The sequence below is a fragment of the Colius striatus genome, chromosome 10 (genome assembly GCF_028858725.1).
Source record: "Colius striatus isolate bColStr4 chromosome 10, bColStr4.1.hap1, whole genome shotgun sequence".
Lineage (NCBI taxonomy): Eukaryota > Metazoa > Chordata > Aves > Coliiformes > Coliidae > Colius > Colius striatus.
Window position 1 is genome coordinate 2,275,150 of NC_084768.1, and position 18,004 is coordinate 2,293,153.

Genomic DNA, 18,004 nt, shown 5'->3' on the forward strand with positions numbered 1-18,004 from the left:
TTCTAGATGTTCTCCTTGAGCCTTTAAAAAGTAATAATCCAGCTATGCATCACAATTAGCAGTGACTCTAACTTTTTTTCTGGAACCAGAGATACAAGAGATTCCCCAGGAGCAACGGGAGGGTGGCTCATGTCAGAGACAACGATCAGTCCCTGCAGCCTGCAGCTCTTGGAGGTAAATCCTCAGCCCAAAACCCCCGCTGCAGCTCCATTTCCCGCTTCTAGAAACTGACTCTCAGTTCTTTCCCATGGCTCAAGGACATGCCTGTTGTATGCAAACTGCACAGAAAACTTTAAACAGGTCTGTAATTCTTGTAGAAAAATGCAGGCAGCTGTGGATCCTATACTTAGCATATGCCCCTCGGCTTATCAGACCCAGCTCTGCTGTTGCACTGTGTCTTGTGATTTCCCTCATAAATATCTTAAGATCTATCTTAAAAGCAGCTACTTGTCTTCCACTGGGAGGAATCAGTGGGAGGTTTCTCTACAGTTTCACTTCTGAATGGGTATAGGAATTTTCTGATTCCCAGGATAAGTTTCTCTTTGGATGAGCTCTGTCCCCTCCCAGATCTCACTGCCCTGGTTCCGCAGGCACCACTCGTGTGTGGCTTCACTTCTTTATAGATTGAGCAGCATCTTCTAGTCTCCTTCCTCATTCTCTTCTTTCTCTTTGCATAATAAGACCAACAGCAGATTCAAGTACTTGCAGTTTTAACCCATTTCTTTCTGTGATCAGCCCCTGAGGAGCTATAATTATCACTAATGTTCCCACATTAGAGTTAGCAATTAGTTAAAGGGCACTGTGCTTTCTATGGCTTGAAATAAAACCCGACTTCCATCTTTTTTTGGAGTTTGCCAAGCTTTTCTCTCCTCCTTTGGATGTGCTAAAAATAATTTACCCAAGGATTATTAAAAAAAAGGGCTTTTTGAATACGATTCAGTGGTTTATTGCAGCAGTAATCTCTTTGGTAAGGTTATCTTCAGTGACTCAAATAACTTTGCCTTCAAATAAAAGTTATTACTTAGCCCAAAGGCCAAGCAAAGAGTGCTGTCTGGGATCAGATCCACTCTGCCTCTTTGGAGGATATATGAGAAAAGCTGAATAAATGCACAGCTTGATAGTCAGAGCTATATGGTCTATTACTATGCATTAATGAGACAGAAACACTGTCTAGGATTTCGTTAGCAAAAGAAGGCCTGTCTAATACAAATAGTCCATGAAATGGTGAAAATCCCAACTGAAAATTCTAACAAAAGTCAAGGGAGATTATCATATTGCTGTCTGGCCAGCTTTGTTATGCAAGCAAAGCTAGAAGGCTGGCTGCAGAAATGCAATCTCTCTGTCAGCACCTCCAGGCACAAGAACAAAAACAAACCCCAGATCCGCCCCCTGTGCCCCCAAACCAAAAACTCCAGCCCAACTGCAGATGTTTCCATTAATACTGTGTTTAGTAGAGGGGAACACAACTGCATAGTACTGAAATGAAAACTACAGCATCAGTGTAGCCTGGCTGACAGATAACAGGGTGTTGCAACAAATCCCAGGGCATTGCATCTTTTTTGGCTTAAATAGATGAGCTGTTGCATGTAACCCAAACTCTTCCATCTCGTGATGCACACTGGGGAGCCTGACCTCCTGCTCATTGCCAGGGGAAGAAAAACAAAACAAAGAGGCAGCCTGGAGAAAAATATCCGGACTTTCACTGTCAAGGTATTTCTATAGACATCTGAAACCTGCTGAATTTTCTGACTTGAAGCGTTAATTCCTCCAACTGAGAACTAGACACCACTGATCACTTATTTTCCATTGGATCTCAGAATTACCAATGCTTTATAAAAGAAAGGCAAAGCCTCAACACAGAGCTGTGTAAACTGGATAGCACAATATACAGTGTCCTACTATCTAGCAGCAGCAAAATAATACCACCAGCGGAGTCGGCAAAGCCTGGAAATGCAGCTTCTGCTTGCTGCCACTCACAAGAACGCCCAGAAGTAACACGTTGTAGCTCTGATAGGAAAGGATACAGTAAAACACACATCCAATATGCTAGTTGTGTGCCTGTAGGGAGGTACTGACAAGATACTGAGTCTGCACAAGAATACTTTGCACTTCATCTCTATGGGACACTACCTGGTGATTGCAAACAGGATTGACAACTTCCTCTGGTCAACTTCCCACCAAAAGCTGGACCAGGTGATCTTTTGAGGTCCCTTTCAAACCCGGGCTGTTCTACGATTCATCATATTTCCCAGGAGTAAAACTGTCTCGGTTCTGAGGCATAAGGGGACTCAGGCATGTGTTCTGAAGAGATATTGAGCTGGGGCTACTCTTAATTATTGTCATTTTAAGCTGTAATCCAAAAGACAAGTGTACAAGTCTCAAACTCTCCTTCTTGCCCCAGACTTAGTGAGAAAATCGGGTTTTTTTAGTGAATTTATGTATGGAAAACCTCAAAATTGGTAGGAAAGAGAAAAGAAGCTCTTCCATTGAGAATGAACCATGACATCACATTTAGAGAGTTTTCTAAATGATATGGCAGCTGAAGCCTTCCATCTCTTTAAAAGCAACATCAGAACTAATTGAGCTTATTTGTGTGAAATCTCAGCATATTAGGCAACTGCAGGTCCTGTGTACTGTGGGCTTGTACAATGTGCATGGCTATCCAACCACAGAGCAGTGCTATGGCAAGTAAGGATGCATGTCACATTCACCTTCCAAGCTTGACTGCTAGAAAGACGACCAGCTTTTTAATATCTGCAGTGTGACGTGCACACTGTTTCTGAGGCGCACACACACACACACACACACACACACACACACACACACACACACACACTTCTTTTGTTGCTATTGTTGACAGGCTCTCCATTTGAAACTTACAATTTTTTAGACTATTTTAGATTTGCAAAAATGTGTTCAAATGCTGCAGCACACATTTTTTCATTAGCCAGAAGTAAAAAAAAATGTGTGCTTGTTTTGCAGGAGTACTTGGCAGACAGATGGGTTTGCTAACATGAGAAGTACAACACGTTTTTGTGTCACAAGTGACATACTAGAGTTTTCAACTGTAGGTCTTACCAGAGTATCCCTCTCCCTATAAAAATCCTTCCCTCCTTTGTATGGGCTCCAGTCTGAGCATCCTTCATCTGCGTTGCTCTTGGCACAGTCAGGGTAAAGGAAACCACAAACCCAACATGTACTTTTGAATCTAAACCTTCTTTTTTTCTGTCTAGAAGATGTGAAATAGTAACCACTGCAGAGACAGAGAGGGTAGCAATAAAAAGGGATCATTTTAAAGGAAATTATAGGCAAGGAATGAATAAACAATATGGTACTTCACAGTATTATGCAGTTTTCTGCTCATAATACTGGTTTTGGACGTGATGTGTTCAGTGCTGGGACTACCTTCTTACCTACCTATCTTTAGTACACATCTAGCCCCGATTTTGTTATCATCTGTAGAAACAGCAACCAAGGAAAACAACCATCACTAGTTTAGCTTAAGCTAAAAAAACCCCCCGTAAGCTGGCTTCTGCATGGAAGTCCAAAATTAAACAGAAAAGAGAATGAGTCCTGATCTCCTGTAAGCACAGCTTTGATCAAGTGGACATTGAGAATAAGACTAAAAAGATGCCAATGAAAGCACTGTGACAATCCGTCAAGTCAGCCACTGATTCCCATCCCCCCACCCTTGTGTTGCAGCCTTTAGTGCAGTTCTCATCTACACCCCAAACCACGAGGTCTGGAAAGGTCCTTCAGAGAAGATGAACCAGGTGGAGACAAGAACCACATCTCTCCATGGCCGACACCTACGCTCAGATTTCCACACAGTACGACTTTTGAACCCCTCGCAAGGGGTCAAGTCTGACTAATTTGCCCAATTCAAAAGTGTGATGCTGTATCAAATCCATGGGGTTAAAAAAGCCAATTGCTGAGAAACGTGGCTTGTTTTGAAAGTAATACACGTGGTGTGTACTTCAGGGTACAAATGCACATAATTTTGGCAGCCTACAATGAGTGCTTCTCCGACAATGTTGCCCTCATTTGAAAGTGTCACATTTGAGGGAAGGAAAAAATATTTTAAGGTGACAGACTTTGGAGCTAATTACTTTAATTTGATAGAATTTTTGGCTCATCTGCATACTTGACAACTATTTCCAGCTTACATTGGTAATTAGAGGTTGATTCTTGTGCTGAAATATTGTAAATAGCTTTGACGACATTTGCTGATCCTTCTAACTTTTTGAGGAAACGCATTTATTAGTAGATAATATGTAAAATATTTGTACTTCTGACCTTTTGTAAAGCATTCTTTCTGTACTTTAAATGATGAGTTGTCAGAGTAATTTCTCTCAACGTGAAGTGTGACATTGTAAATAAGCTCTTGAACTGCTCAGCATCTTAAATCCACGCGTTCGGTGGCAACTTTGATAGTGCTCACATTTCATGAAGATTTTGTTGGTTCTGCTACATTGGGGTAATGCCATGTAGCATGGTGAAAGATAATTTTTTTACACTCAGCTTTACAGTTTCTGGACAGTTTCAACATCATTTTTCTGATCTTGATAAAGGACATTGAATAAACAGGTCAGTATGTGATTTCTTGTGGGTTTTTTTTCTGTTTTGGTGCCTATGTAAGAGAAAGGAACTTTATTTGCTGGAGGAGCTGACAGTCTTTTAGCAAGTCTTTCATTGTGGTGACTGTCAGATGATTTCCAAAAACCTGGTTTTAATTCAGCCATTCTGCTGATTTTCTTAAGCATGTCTTTGAGGTTTCTCTGGTCATATTTCTGCACGGTACATATATTGCTCTCTTTTTATAGATACATTAAAGAAACCATAATCCATGAAGTCTAGTGCTGAACCGTGCTAATACCCAATCAATTCATCATCACTTTTATTGTAACAAGGTGATGGATGAAATAAATAACAAAGTCAAACTGTTTGCTAACTCCAGAAGAATTTCAGTGTGGTGCACCTTGAATTATAACTGACTAGACTGGCATTATCTCTTGAGTTTGCCTCGTATGCCAATACTGCTTAATCTCGTGCTCTGTAATGGAGTATGTCTCAAATAGAAGGACACTGGATAAGTCACATACATAAAAAAGATCTACAGCTTGCTGGCACGTGAAATCCCCCTAATATATATTTTGATGAAACTACCAGCACATTATGTGCTCAGCAGCATAAATAAAGAAAGTGTTGTTACCCTGGCGATTTTACAGTTACTACATTAGTTAGTAAATGCAATGGCCACCCTTACTTGCCTACAATAAAAACTGCTGAGCCTTTTCATGAAAGATGATTGCAGTTTCCACCGGCCTGTGCGTGCAATGGGAAAACATAACTCATCAAAATCTGAGCTATTTGCTCTTAAGATACAGGAGCGTTTTTTTTCTTGGAACATTTGACGTGACATTAACTATTCATGAAACCTCTGAGCGTTCAAACACTGCCTGAGTAAAATTGTTACTACTTTTCAACTTGATTGAGATCTTTTTCTGAACTGGGGCAGGCAGCAAAAGGGCTCTCCACACGTAGGAAACGCAGAGAGTGGCCAGGTACTGGAGCTGTGAGCTATCGATCTGCTGAAAAGCCGAGTTCCTCCTCCAAGATTGATTCATGATAATTGCCTCCATTTGGGTCAAGCAGTATTTAACCGCTTGTAAATTTTAATTAAATGATTTGTCACTTTGAACATATAGTTTGTCATCTTGCAGCTCAGTGATATGTCTTTTCAGAGAATGACTCGAGGGGAAGGCATCCATCTCCTGTGTCACTTCACCCCCCCATTAAGATAATCTGGCTGTTGTGCAGTGCGGGAGGCTCTGTGAGGCAGACAGTGCTTCCTGTGAACAGCTCCATCATGCAAACTACAAAGATACAATTCCTTCCTTTCGTCATTAACATCTGCTTAGCTTTCTGAGTGTAACAAATCCCTTCCCAGCAGCACTTAATAAACCAGATTTTTTTTCCCCTTCCAACAATTTACTTCTTCCTTTTTATGTGTGTGTGCAAATGACACCTGTAGTTGTTCCTTCTCAGCTACCCAAGAATCTTCTCTGTGCTTACAGTTATCCTTACTTGCAAGATGTTGATTCAAAGAGAAGTGAGTTTACATCCATTGTGTAAATCTGTTGACTGGCTCTAGAAATGATGGTGAATGTAACTGGGTCTTTTTTTGGTGACTGTATACCTCTTATCCTCCTTTCTATGTGACTAGCTAGTCCTCGTTTCAATGGATTTAAATGTCGTAGAATCATAGAATCACAGAATGGCAGGGGTTGGAAGGGACCTTTAGAGCTCATCCAGTCCAATCCCCCCGCAGAAGCAGGGTCACCTAGATCAGGTCACACAGGAACATGTCCAGGTGGGTCTTGAAGACCTCCAAAGAAGGAGCTTCCACAACTCCCCTGGGCAGCCTGTGCCAGGGCTCCCTCACCCTCACGGTGAAAGAGTTTTTTTCTTATGTTTAAGTGGAACTGTTTGTGTTCCAGCTTCATCCCATCACCCCTTGTCCTGTTGCTGGCTACTATAGAAAAGAGGGATGTCCCAACCTCCTGACACCCACCCTTTAGATATTTATAAATGTTAATAAGATCCCCCCTCAGTCTCCTCTTCTCCAGACTAAACAGCCCCAGCTCCCACAGCCTTTCCTTGTATGAAAGATGTTCTATACCCTTGATGAACTTAGTGGCCCTGTGCTGGACTCTCTCCAGCAGTTCCCTGTTCCTCTTGAGCTGAGGAGCCCAGAACTGGACACAGGACTCCAGATGAGGCCTCACCAGGGCAGAGCAGAGAGGGAGAAGAACCTCCCTTGACCTGCTGCCCACACTCTTCTTGCTGCCCCCAGGCTGCCATTGGCTTCTTGGCCACGAGGGCACATTGCTGGCTCATATTTAGTTTATTATCAATCAGAACTCCCAGGTCTCTCTCTGCAGAGCTGCTCTCCAGCAGTTTGACCCCCAGCCTGTCCTGGTGCAGGGGGTTACTCCTTCCAGATACAGAGTCTTTTGCATGTACACATTATATCACACTGATATAAGCATATGGATTTCATATATGTCTTGTCCATCTGTGACAAGGTTTAATCCTTCGAGGCAGAGGGCCTCTTGCTTGTGCAAAGACACAAACTGCTTCTTTAAAGCTGTTGCCTGAATTCTGGGGGGCTACTGTTTGGGAGCCAAGAGAGCTTAACGAAAATATCATCCACAAAATACCCAGGAAACTGTGTACAATCTAATCAAGTACTTGTTACTTTTCATTAATGTGCAGATTTTCTTTGTCCCAAAGGGTATTATGTTAGAATAGTCCATTCAATGTATCATTAATTGCTGTTCTCCATGATGGGGCTCTTGCGGTGAAGGATTGAAGCAGGAGCTGCTGTAGCTGTCAGGAGGACTCTGAGCTTTTGCTGGTACCTCCTGTGTGTGTGATAGGCAATGGAACCCCTCACCTCTGGCTTTGTGTTCTCTTTCTGCTGGGGGTCTCTGATCTGTGGGGCTGGTGGGGAGGTCCCTTTGCAGAGCCCCCATCCTCCCTGGTTGATGATGCTTTTACTGCTGGTGGAGGATTTTGCATCAGGAAGCTTTTTATGCCCCAGCCTTCCCCACCTGCTTTTCAGCTTAATCTAGAGGATTTTGGAGACATTATGGCTCAGCTTTGCATGTGTTATTATGCAGAAGAGTCAAAAAAACAAACCCCAATAGTTGGGATTTTTTTCAAAGCTGTTGAAACTCCTGTTAAGACCCATGGCTTTGAAAATCTCTATCAATTAGTACAGTGTTTTGGTGAAGATAGCAAAAAGCCCATAAGCAGCGTTGGTGCCTCTGTGGGAGGCTCTTTCCCAATTACTGCTGATTAATGGTAGAGGATGAGTGCTCAGAGTGCATTATCCTCAGGATGGCTCTCCCACTAGCTACAGCTTTTGAACACTTTCTGCTGTGCCCTCTCCATCCCTTGCCTGGGAAGGATACTGATACTGATGGGAGAAGACACAGCATGGCTGCAAGGAAACATGCTGGTGAAAAATGAGTTAACTTCCACAGGATCTTCTAAACAATTTGTGCAAGAAGGTTACAGAGATCATTCAGGGAAGATGCTCAAGCACTGCACTCTGCTTGCAATGGCATACTGACCCTGCTTTACTGAGCAGCTGAGTACTGCTGTAAAAAGTCCCTTCTGTGCCTCATTTTCCATCTTCTTTCTTATCATCTCTGTGAAGTCAGGGATTCGGTATCTTCGGTAGAAATGCACTACACTCACCATTAAAATGCACTTTGAAACAGAAAACAAAAAGCACCAAAAAAGGTTCTTCCATATTCTCAGCGATCACCTTGTAGGTGAGCTGTGGCTCAGCTCTTCTCAGCACAGTGCTATATTTGCAGGGTGCAATCAGAGAAATTCCACATCACGTGCATCCCTCTGTTCATGAGAAAGCTCCGTACACAGGCTGTCAGAAACATTTCCCAGCCAGGCAATGGGCAATTTCTTTGTGCCATTGATTTTGGCTCAAGGACTTGAGCCAAAAATAAGGATTTAGGAAGACAAGACAGAAAACAGTACATGGCACTTGGCAACAATGTCAGCAACCTTCAAAGTAGTTATGGATGTCATATACATAACAGAAAAAGATAACAGAAGGGGAAATGAGATATATTCCCCTCTAGGCAGTAGGTAAAGTTTGTCAGTCAGTGATGGAAGCTTTTCACCTTTCCCTTTTTCTAATCTCTTTGGGAATTAAGAGTGCTTTGAGTGTATAACCTAAGCCATGCTTGTCTAAAGAGTTGTGCTTCTGGGAAGACAGAGATGGACTTGGTTGCCTTTAAAAACAGCTTTGATAACTTTTGATTCACATGGGAGAAATACAATTAATCTTTTCCCCCTAGTTTGTATTGTGTATAGATCTTTACTCCTAAAATCCTTCCAGTTTCTACAAAAGGAACTTTCCAAATACCCGACTGAGACCTGGAGAGCGCTAATCTACATTTAACAGGGTAGGATTTCTAACACAGCTCCTTCTTAATTTAAAATGAAACATTAAATGGGACTGTATGATGCAGTGGGGGAGGACATTGGAGGCTGTAGGTATGGAAACCTTGCAAACAACATCACGGGCATTACTTACTCCTGAAATATCTCTATAACCAGAGCACTTTGCTTTGACAATTTACTGCAGACTATTCAAATTACTTGATGTTTTCCTATTATAAAATCCATACCCCGTTCATTCAAGTGAACATGCTCTTGAGCTTTCAAAACCGAGTTGTTCTCTGAATTGCCTCAGTTTGGCAGAAAACTCATTCAGCGTAGTTTTATATACTGTGCTTGTTGAATAAGGAGGCTGAATGGTAGGCAATCATTTCTGTTGCAGTCAGAGACATTAAGAAGGGTAAGTTCTATCAGGCTTTTTTTTTTTTCCCAGAGATATGCATCCCTGCCATTGCAGAATAAGATTGAGAGATAAATGCAAGCTGAGCCATGTGTCTTAAAAAAGAGAAGGAGGGCAAGGACATACAAAAGATGTCAAGGTCAAGCATTTTGTGTTGGTGTTTGGAACGACAGGCATCACACAGTATCTTCCAGCACCACCCATCATCACTGATCACAGGGTGGTGCAATGCAGAGGTGGGCGGGTGGGTGGAAGGGAGCAGGCTGCCACTCATGCATTGGGTTAGTCTTCTGCTGCCTAATGCCAACAGCTTTTTCTTATGGAAATGTCTAACTCTGCAGCTGAAAAATTGTAAAATATTTTGCAAAACTTTAATCTTACTAAAAACTGTCTTCAAAACCTTAACCAGGCGGCTTCAGAGTTTTCTGTGGGACTGTGAAATTGAGAGGCTCGCTTAAAATCTGGGCTTAACAAAAACCATGTGCAGAAACAGGTGTCAAAGCAACTTGACCTTGTAACCCGTTTCCTTCCACCTATACAATAGGTCCTAAATAGGTTCAAAGTTCACATGAAGACTTGCTGCAGAGAGATACAAACTTCTGGTCCTGTCACACTCGCACTGAGGATTGCCCTATGTTCTTGGGAAGCCACCGTTTATCTTTAGGTATTCAGGTTGTAAATTCTCATTAGTAGCTGGGCCTGGAAGAAAGCAAAGGTCACAGGGTATCAGAACACTGCAAATGGCTTGAGTCTGTAATTAAAGTATATAGCCTAGACTCTGAGCTCTGGTCCACACTCAAAATCACAGTTAAATGACTTCTATCTGGTCATAGCCAAAGGTCGTTTAAGCCACCCTAAACACTCAAGGACTGCTGTACTGCCCTCACTGCTGTATTTTTGCCTTCAAAAGCAGTTCCTATTCTGAGGAAAGTCTGTCTCCAATAACTGGAGATTCCTGCAGACAAGTAGGCTAAAACCAAGAAGGCAGAGCTCCTGGAAGCCATGACAACTTGTGATAAAACAATGTTTGTTTGACTGCTCAGAGCTGCTGTGTAAAGCTTTTCTGATCACACTCTCTGAAGGACATGGTCTTGGCCCAATCATCACATTTTTGTTCTATTCTCTTTAACTCATGAGAGACTATAGGAAGAAAATCACATCACAGTCTTTCTTGGCTTGCCTGATGGCATGCTTAAAAGCTCATCTTTAAAGAAGAACCAAGACCAGTTTAAAAACCAGTCTGGTAGACTGAGCCTTGCGACTGCTATATAATAAGGAGAAGATAACGATGCAAAGGCATGCCTTCAAACATTGGGTTCAGAGGAAGGAAAGGGCTGATCCCATATTCTCTCTGGATGCTGGTTTTCATCCCTAGCTGGAGATATTGCTGGCAACTGCATCAAAATGTCCATGTTGCACAGATACTCTCGATGCAGCTGGCAAGAAACTGAAATTTCCATTTGGTGAGAAATTCAGACGGTGAAAAGACAAGAAAAGAAGTGTTGCCTGGAATGAGCTGGGGAGCCTGGAAGGAAGCCAGTAGGTTGTTTTTTTTTTTTTCCACTCAAAACTCAACAGGCTTTTATTTGAATTTCTTTAAAACTGACATATTCATGGAGATATCAAATAGGCATTTTCTGACAAGTCCCCTACTCCCCCAAGCCTTCCCTCCCTTAACAACCCAAGTTTGTCAGATCCTTTCCAACCAGCTGTAACTGTAGGCTCTTTTATATTCTGTGTGGAGTTGGGACCCTCCCTGAAGTTATAGATATGTAGTTATACATACATTTTAAATTTCTGCACATGGCTACACACCTCATCTAGATGGATATATGCATATTTATTCCTGTAAGAATTACTGTAGTCAGCCAATTCTGGCTGATAAAACCTTCACATAAAACATACCCTTATGTGATAAATAAAAACAAAGACTGCTCTCTTCCTGCTAATGAATCACATTCTGGAATCTCCCGCTTCTCTTTTCTCAATCAGAACATGTCCTCACATACACGGTCTTAGAGAGCAGCTCTACCATCTCCTGCAGTGTTGCAGGCTGGAAGATTTGCACTGTGTATTTTTCTTGCCCTCTCAGAGCTGGTGCAGGACTGCTGCCTGGCCCTGTTGCCTGCACAGACAACACACTGCCCTGCTGCAACACATGGCTTGGGTCTCATTTCATACCAGCCTGAATGGAGTCACGCTGTGTTACAAGCTATATATGCACACATCAGATTTCCTGGCATGCTTTGGGAGCAGAGGCCCTAAATCACATCTGTAGATGAAAAACAGAATGTAGGTATATGGATGGCCACCCCCAGCCTGCCTCCAGAGCAGACATTTCCAGTCTGTGCACCTCCACACTGCCCCAGGGAGTCCACCTCCCTCCAGGGTTGGCCCACTGCCTGTGGTGGCATCAGGTACCACTGTGTGACTTAGATGGGGGAGATGTCTCAAGGACGTGGACTGAGATGGTCAGGCATTCATCACAGAATCTATATAAAGAGTTAATAAACAGATTCCAGAGCTATAAAGAACAATATCTAACCTAAAATGCCATTAACTGTGGAAAGCTAGCACTGTGCTGAAAGAGCTTTGCCCATGTCTCAGAGGTGTGCTGGTTCCCATGCTGTAGTTCCTACACAGCGTGCACTGATGTATGACAAATGCTGATGCCATTTACAGTAATGCAATTGAATTTGTATAATGATGAACCCCAAACACCAGTGACACAGATCTCTTGGAGCTGAGGAATCATGTATATTGCTAAGCATCTCCCAGAAACGTGGAGGAGCCTCAGGCTCAGTCTGCCCAGCAAGCCCGTGACACGTGGCTCATCCCCCGGCATCAGAAACGCTCAGGCAGGAGAAAGAATCAACACTGAAGCAGCAACAGCAAGTAGGTTGGGCATCTGTCTGCCTTCCACGTCCTCTACCCTTTTCACAGACTACAGAAATTATTTCACAGCTGTCCTTGCCCTGCTCTCCTGGCATAGCTAGAGAACGCTTCTTGGTTAAAATGTGACATTTCAGCAAATTGGTTAATGTATTATTTCCTCAAACAATCAGGCATTCTGGTTTCCCTGTGAAACTCTGGATTTTGCTGGTTAAGCAAATTAGTGAGTGCCAGAGCAGCTTCTCCTCCTAAGTGAGCTTCTCAGGTCAGTGGAAAAACACATCAGCACTGAAATCCCTCATGGCAAAAGGCACGTAGGCAATGCAGAGCCAGAAACAGTATTGTTGCATTTTACATACTGGTTTAGAGAGTAGGAATCAATGGACTAAAAATGCCCTGTTTCTAATCATATTTTTCAGCTGATAGAAAGTAGTTCTTTTGATATTAAATGATGCATCTTTTCAGCAGGCACTGAATAATGTACTTATGATTTACTGTGTTCAAACAGTCTTCTGAAATGATGCCGTCCTCAAATATTGCAGAATGTCACTGAGCACACACTGTGAGTTATTTGAAACACACATTTTACTTAAATAGAAGCATTTATCTAATTCCACAGATTCTACTTCGAGGATGCAGCTTTCACAGAATGATTTAGAAACGTGGAGTTCACTTGTTTGTAGCATCAGATGAACATAACACTTTAAAGGCAGTTATTTCCCATATTGCATGCAGTAGATAATTCCAGGCATTGCTGGTTCAAGAACCCGCCTTGCTCTGCTGCTTGTTCCTACAGGAACACATTACACACTGGATGAAGTGTGCAGATGTACAATGCTGGCTAAATAGATAAACTCGTTTTTTCTGTCAGAGAGAACTACTTTGGAATGTCACATCTGCCTGATGTTCTGAAGTGCAACAGAAATGACCACGATGCATTCTGAACATAAAGAAAAAGTAGAAAGAAGATGAATATATTGATCCATTTTTGTTGGAGACTGTTTACTTGTCTGGTGCCAACCTACCTTTAAGCAAGTCCTGGTAACCTTATATGCATTTGTATCTGTTGACTGGGACAAAAGAACCTGTGTTGTTCTTCTGTTGGGTATTGGAGGGTGATTCAATCATCATATGAAGGAGATCACAGAATCACAGAATGGTAGGGATTGGAAGGGAGCTTTAGAGATCATCCAGTCCAACCCCTCTGCAGAAGTAGGTCAACCTAGATCGGGTCATGCAGGAACATGTCCAGGTGGGTCTTGAAGAGCTCCAAGGAAAGAACCTCCATAACCCCTCTGGGCAGCCTGTGCCAGGGCTCCCTCATCTCACACTGAAAGAGTTTTTTCTTATGTTTAAGTGGAACTTTTTGTGTTCCAGCTTCATCCCATCACCCCTTGTCCTGTTGTCCTGTTTTTTCTACAATAGAAAAAAGTGTTGTCCCACCCTCCTGACACCCACCCTTTAGATATTTGTAAATATTAATAAGATCTCCCCTCAGTCTCCTCTTCTCCAGACTAAACAGCCCCAGTTCCCGCAGCCTTTCCTCATATGAAAGATGCTCCATGTGGAGGGCATTTTAGGAGGCCCTGCCTTCCTTCCCAGGATAGGGTTATTTGGGAGGCAGTGAAGTGGCCACTGAGAGTCAAAAGCTCTTTGAACAAACAGTCATCTGTTTCTAATGTGATTTAGAAGTTAAATGACCTGGGATCTGTTATCCTAGATCTTGATCATAGTTTAATACTTGTTTAAGTTTTTGGAAGGAACTCCACAAAGCAGAAGAAGGAAAAGGGTTTGAGTGTTGGCTCATTAGGTATGCAGCAAGGCAGAGAGGGAGAAGTAACTGAAGTTCAAGCAGTTGTCCAACCTGATCATTTAAACATATGCTTTTGTTCCTGAGAAAATTAAATAAGTTAAAGTCCTTCTCTCTCCAATTCCAATTTTTATGAAAGTGCCTCATAACCTGTGAAATCATTAATTAAAGAAGATTCCTCAATTATTCTCTCTGACCTGTCACTGTTACTTGTTTAGTCAGCGTTAAGAATTCAGCAGCATCTTCAAAGGCTTTTTCAAGACACCACCTGTGAACTAATTACACTAAAGGATGAAAGATTTGTAAGTAGCTACAGCTCCTGGCAGTGGCTGACGAAACAGATACCAACTGCTGCTCCCAATTTTTTACCTTTTGCAGCTAATTCTACATGCTTTAAGCATTGCCACTTAAAATTGAGAGAGTAAATCCCCAAACTGAAAAAAAGGGTTCCATCAGAAAAAATGTGCAAGTGTATCAGAGAGTGCTCAGACACAGCATTGGTTTTGCATTAGTTTTACATGCTAAAAATGGTTTCCCTCCTATTGTTTGGAATTGTAAGGAATCCTTGAGGTTTTGGGGTTTTTTTTGTTAACTAAAACTGGGTTTGTAGGTAATGACTGACAGACATTTTGGGGATGTTGTCACACGGCTTAGGAACGTGTAGAAAATGTCATGAAACTTCCATGATGGAATTTTACTCATGCAACTTATAAATCATTTGTAACAACAGAAGGGCAAACCAGTTGGTCAGAGTAGTTACACTGAATAAGAGAGGAGAAACTGGCGAGATAGAAGGTCTTTTGTATGTATCAATTTCAACACTGACAGAGCTCGGACATTGTGAGAGGACTAGGAAATGTTGGACCCTCATCCTCAGTGCAGCACTTTGCCTGTTTAGATAGGAGTTGGCTAACTAGTGCTTAAGCAACACTGAGAAAGCAGACAGCTGATAAGTGACCTGTAGGAGTCAGAGCAGTAGCTCCAGGCTTGAGCATCTTATGATGTCATAGAATCATAGACTGGTAGGGGTTGGAAGGGACCTTTAGAGATCATCTAGTCCTACTCCCCTGTAGAAGCAGGTTCACCTAGATCAGGTCACATAGGAACATGTCCAGGTGGGTCTTGAAGACCTCCAAGGAAGGAGAAAAGTGAAGGAGAAAAAGAAGGAAAAATGTCAAGTGACTTTTTCCTTTTACATTACTCCTTTCACCCACAAGAATCAACGTGCTTGTGTTTTCTTATACACTAACTACAGTGAAAAGAATTTCCAAAGAATGTTTTGAGAACAGGGTAATAGCTGTATATTCAGAACTGGACTAAAACCTCAACAGAAGGTCATTTCAAGATCTCCAGGATTATTACAGATTCTTTCAGAGATACTTTCTACAAGAAGAAACTTCCTGGTTTGGGCTTCAAGAAAGAGCCTCGCAAACACTCCCAATGGTGCTGATGCTGAAAGTCCCTTCAGTTATTTGCCTTGATTTATGGGAGATCCATGGTCTGCAATTCACCCCCATCTATCTGCTGTTAAATATTGACTCAGCTTGAGGTTTTTTTATAGGAGATTGATGTTCTATATTCTGACTGATGCAAGACAAGAGGAAAAATGAATTTCTACAGGATTATGCCCATTTCGTACTCTTGTCACTGCCTGAGGGAAAGCAGGGAAGATGGACAGAGATCCAGTGGGTGCTGCTGGCTAAAAAGTCCTGGGCTGACTTGAAACAAAGTCACAAATCTTATTTTACTGTCATAAGCAGCTATAGGCAAATAAACAGCGTTTTCTGCCCTGATCTCCCAACCCAACCTGCTATCTCCTCTCCTAATGCTGCAACACACAAAAGACCAGTTTCTGACAGTCTGGAAACTAATTGCCTCTGCTGCTGTATAACTTCGTAGCAACAGTGCTGGTATTATCTAGCTATTTACCAGACTAAAATTAGGGAAGTAGAGGGACTATCACAACATCATTTAATTAGGTAAGGCAAACAGAACGTTTCAATAGCACTACCACTGCTGATACCTGTGCTGATCTCCAGGAGGAAGGACCCAGTTCTATATTTGAATGCATTTTGAGAGTGTTCCTTCGAAGAAGCCACCCTCTTCCTGCTGTCCTTCAGGGGAACAGATGATGTTTTTTGTCTGCAAACTGACCTCAGAGGCCTTTCCTCAGTCATGCAAAGTCACATTAGCTCATTTAGTTTCCTATCTGTTGCAACTTCAGCTTCTTCAAAGTTTTTCCTCTGTTGTGTTCAAAGGCTCTCACGTTGCAATTTCCTACCACACTTTGGGAAAAGACCTCTCTGTTTAACACCATGCTCTCAGAATTAAGGCAGGGTTCATTATAAAAGGATGCTATTAATTTCTGTTCCCTCATCTGTGTCCTGCTCCCCAAAAGCACAAACAATTTCTGTTCATTCACGGTAAGTTTCTGCAGTCAGGGAGAATTCAAGCACATCTCAAAGCTTTGCTACTTGAACATCAGCTTTTTAAAGTGGGAAAAGTCTGTGCTTCTGTGCTGTGCTGCTTCCCTATAGAGACTAACACTCAAAATGTTACCACCGTCCATTCCAACTGTAACCATACAGCACAAACCCTCATTCCTTGAACAGAGCTTGCAACAGTATCAGGCTTTTCAACCAGTTACAAACCCCAGCACTAAATGATACATAGATAGGTTCTCCTATCACCACTTTGCACGACTGCCATGTCATCCACGTCTCTTCTCTTCTTCCCAGGTTCTGTTAGCTACAAAAATAATTTCTTAGCTTATTTTCAGCTTCTTGGTAGTCCAAAGCAACTATGAAAAATCATAAGGATAGGAACTTTTGTTACAAACACTATCAGCTTTTTGCAGGTTAGCTGCATGCCTCCCCTCCTATTCCTGCTGCTGCTGTGTTTCGTGATGAATGGTGGTCAAACAAATTGCTCAGTGGCTTCTGTGGATGGCTTTGCACTGGATACACGGTAGATCCTCTGCACATAAAAGAGACAGAGTGCCTTTGGGAACCAGCTGCTGAGGGAGGGGAAGGGGAAAAGCAGGCGGGCAGTGCCTGTGCACCCCGCACAGGGCACCACAGATTGTCCTTCCCAAGCCCTTTAATTAAAAGCACTGAAGATTTAGATACTGTTCTACTCCTGTAAGCTTTAAGGTGGGTGGATCAGTCCATTGCCTGGTTTTTCTTTTGTAACTCTCTGTTTAATCTGCCTTTTTAACTGGGCTGTAGATTGCTCTGGTCACTATTGGCTTTCTGGTGCAGTCTTGCCCATATTTTTATCTGAATTTGGAAATAAAAGGATACTTCACATGCAGCTTTTGCCATTCTACTTGTGCTTGTCTCCCAGACAATCCTGATAATGCTTCCCTGACTCCTCTGTGGAGGAGACCTGAGCATCCACATTATGCACATGGGGATAGTGTCAGCTTGTTGGATCTGGTGCTGTAAGTGCATCCTGGGAGGAAGGTGTTTAATGTAGAGCAATGGGAGCTAGAGCACAGTATGGTACACTCACAACTCATTCCTTCCAAACCCACTGGGAAGGGCTTGGGAATATTGTCACGGGCTGACTTGAAGCCACCCTTCACAAGGTCTGGGCAGGACAATCCCTGTTCAAAAGCCTGCCCTTGGCTGACCAGCTCTGCTTGAGGCTGTTCTGCCGGAGAGTAGCAACGAGCAACCCCTGAGAAAATGGGGGTGTCAGAGTGAACAGCCAGGACCTCTTTCTGCCTGCCAAGCACATGGGGAGGCTCTTCAGCTCTCCAGGAATACCTTCTGGCACCCTAAAAGGAGCAGGACCTCACAACAGGGTCTTAGATCCATCCTGAGTCATTCAGTGACGAGAGAGAGAAACTTGTAAGCCTCACACCAACGTTCATGTTGACAGCAACACCAGAGAAGAGTCAGGTC

General features: G+C 42.6%; 1 protein-coding gene across 2 annotated transcripts in view; it reads right to left on the bottom strand.

Annotated features, from left to right (window-relative positions):
* Positions 1-18,004, bottom strand: part of NEGR1 (neuronal growth regulator 1) — a 271,546-nt gene that overhangs the window by 11,040 nt on the left and 242,502 nt on the right. The gene's annotated exons all lie outside the window — the stretch shown is intronic.